The following is a 2,487-nucleotide window of genomic DNA, read 5'->3' as shown; positions in this document are numbered from 1 at the left end:
CAGCAGTATGTAAATAAATTGGTTTGCAAGTACTGATTCATAGTGGGAAGTAAGCATTTATTATATAGCAGAGTATGGTACAGTTGCCTGTAGTGGAAAACTAAATGTATTATAATGTTTTTCATCTTCTCCTTCTCTAGAGCTAGTCAGGTATTGCTCTAGTTAAACAACTGCAAATTTTGCCAAGAGGCAGAAAATACAGAATTCCATAAAGTTTAGCCAAAATAATACAATTAATTATTATGGGAGTTGTCCCAAAATGATCTTGAATGTTACTTGTAGAATATTGCCTAGAAACTCATTAAGTAATAATACATATCTCCATTATTATTTCCCAGTTGTACTCCTAAATGTCTTTTTTGACCTCTAAAAAGTCTGTTACTAATGAAGAACCTGTGAAAGTGTCACAGTGTCAGGAAATACTAGATATTATAAAAATATCATGACAGTCTTGCACATGAATCCTTATGAAATAAAGACTGATTGAAATCGGGTATTCACTCTGATGGTTGATATTTGTAATACACTGACAAAATGTAGCCTGAGAATATTTTGTAAATATATTAAATAATTCAGTCTAAGAGAAAGGCTAAAGGATAAAAGCAAGCTATTGCTCACCTCCAAAAAAAAAAAAAATCCTCTATGAATAAAAACATTTGTTTCTCCAAAATCTCTACCTGTAATCCCCAGACTCCAAACTTTCCTGTCCCCTGGGCAATAATACCAAGCAAGTAATGTACACAGGCAATATACTTTGCTCCCCCTGTCACCCACTGTTTTATTTTGTCCTTAGCCACAGAAAATTTGCAGTTGAATTTCTCGTGAGTCAAAGGGAAAAGATTACTGGTCTATAAGCTAAATGGAACTCATATATCCCTCTGTAATAGTGCCAGCTTATGAGTCCCACTGTGTATTTATTTTTGCCTTATATGTCCCTCACTGATAGAAAAAATGATAATTTAGCAAGCTTATTATTAATTCAAACTTTAAATTTGAAGTCATCAAAGCCAGGTACAGGCATAAACTTATCTAAGTGATCAGAAATTGATCTAAACCCATAACTGTACAGAAGTTCAGTGCAAATAGATTGGTCTAAAATGGCAGAAACAGGCCTGAGATAGACCTCTAGTTCTCTTCAAGATCCCTACCAATTCAAATTACATCACTGTCGTCTGGCATCCTATCCTTCTTTGTGGCACCCTGCACCCCCTCCCTCACAGGGAGGCATGCTAGAAATTGGCCCATGCTGAGCTGCTTCACACAAGTACCCAGCAGGTCCCACCCTCTAGATATCCCAGAGCCAAGCCAGCACAGACCCTCTCCCAAGCCCTGCCTGCTGCTTCTGACCATCTCCCAGATGCAGGCAGGTGGTGAGAGGGGAAAAAAGAGTCGTCTGTGCCCCCTGCATTAGCCCAGGCACCTGGGATCCCATGTCATCACACCCCATAACAAAGTACCCCATGATGTACATGTACATCTGACACCGAGCACAGGAGAACCACCATGCTCTGGCAAAGCCCGAAGAAGCCTGACCCTTACTGCCACACACCCAGCCAGGGACCCCCCCACTACCCCAGTGCTCTGGCACAGTCCCACTGATCTTGACTCTGGCTCCTGCACACCACATATCAGTGGACAGTCAGGCACCCTGCCACCTGGACCCCAGCATGAATACCTCCCTGATCAGCAGGGATCCTGGTTTTCTCTGATTAAAAAAAAAAAATCTTCAATTTTCAGGTTTAAAAAAAAATCCAAAATCCACATTTTTCTGTGATCAAAATTATATGTGTGTGTGTGTGTGTGTGTTTATGAAAACAAGGATCCCTGCTGATCAGGAGCCTGTGTGGTCAGCTTGCCTATGGTGGTTCAGGGTGGCAAGGGACAGAACATCAGGACTAGGCCTGCATGAAGCCAAAATGTGACCTCTGTGACTCAGCCATTGCTGGCAGATACCCAGTCCATGGGCACCTAGGGTGCATCAAGGCTTTTTTGCCTGTAGCTACAAGGTCCCAGAGTACTAGGGTTGGGGGTGGAAGGTATGAGGGCATGTTCACCCATACCTGGAAGCCAGTCAGGGGTGGCCCAAGTGCTTAGCTACACTTGGTAGTCTCCGGCAGCCCAGCCTGCAAGCCTTGGCCAGTGCAGGTGGCCTGCATGCTATGCACCCCACCAAAGGTCAAACATGTATTCTGTTCACTACTGATCTACAGGGATCCTGATTTTCTTCAATTAAAAAAAAAAAATCCTCTATTTTCAGTTTTAAAAAAGTTACACAAAATCCACATTTTTCCATGAATAAAATGAAATATCACTATATGTGTATGTGTGTGTGTTTGTGTATGTATGTGTGTGTGTACACACGGCGGGAATGGAATCGACACCTAATTGGTAGCATTTACTCTCAATTTTGGCAAAGAAAAAACAAACCATAAGAAAAAAATACTTAAGTAGAAGTAACGCTAATAATACTTAGTGAATAAAGCTATC

This window comes from Alligator sinensis, unplaced genomic scaffold, assembly GCF_000455745.1.
Source record: "Alligator sinensis unplaced genomic scaffold, ASM45574v1 scaffold1609_1, whole genome shotgun sequence".
NCBI classification, from domain to species: Eukaryota; Metazoa; Chordata; order Crocodylia; family Alligatoridae; genus Alligator; species Alligator sinensis.
Note: the sequence above shows the minus strand (reverse complement) of the source record.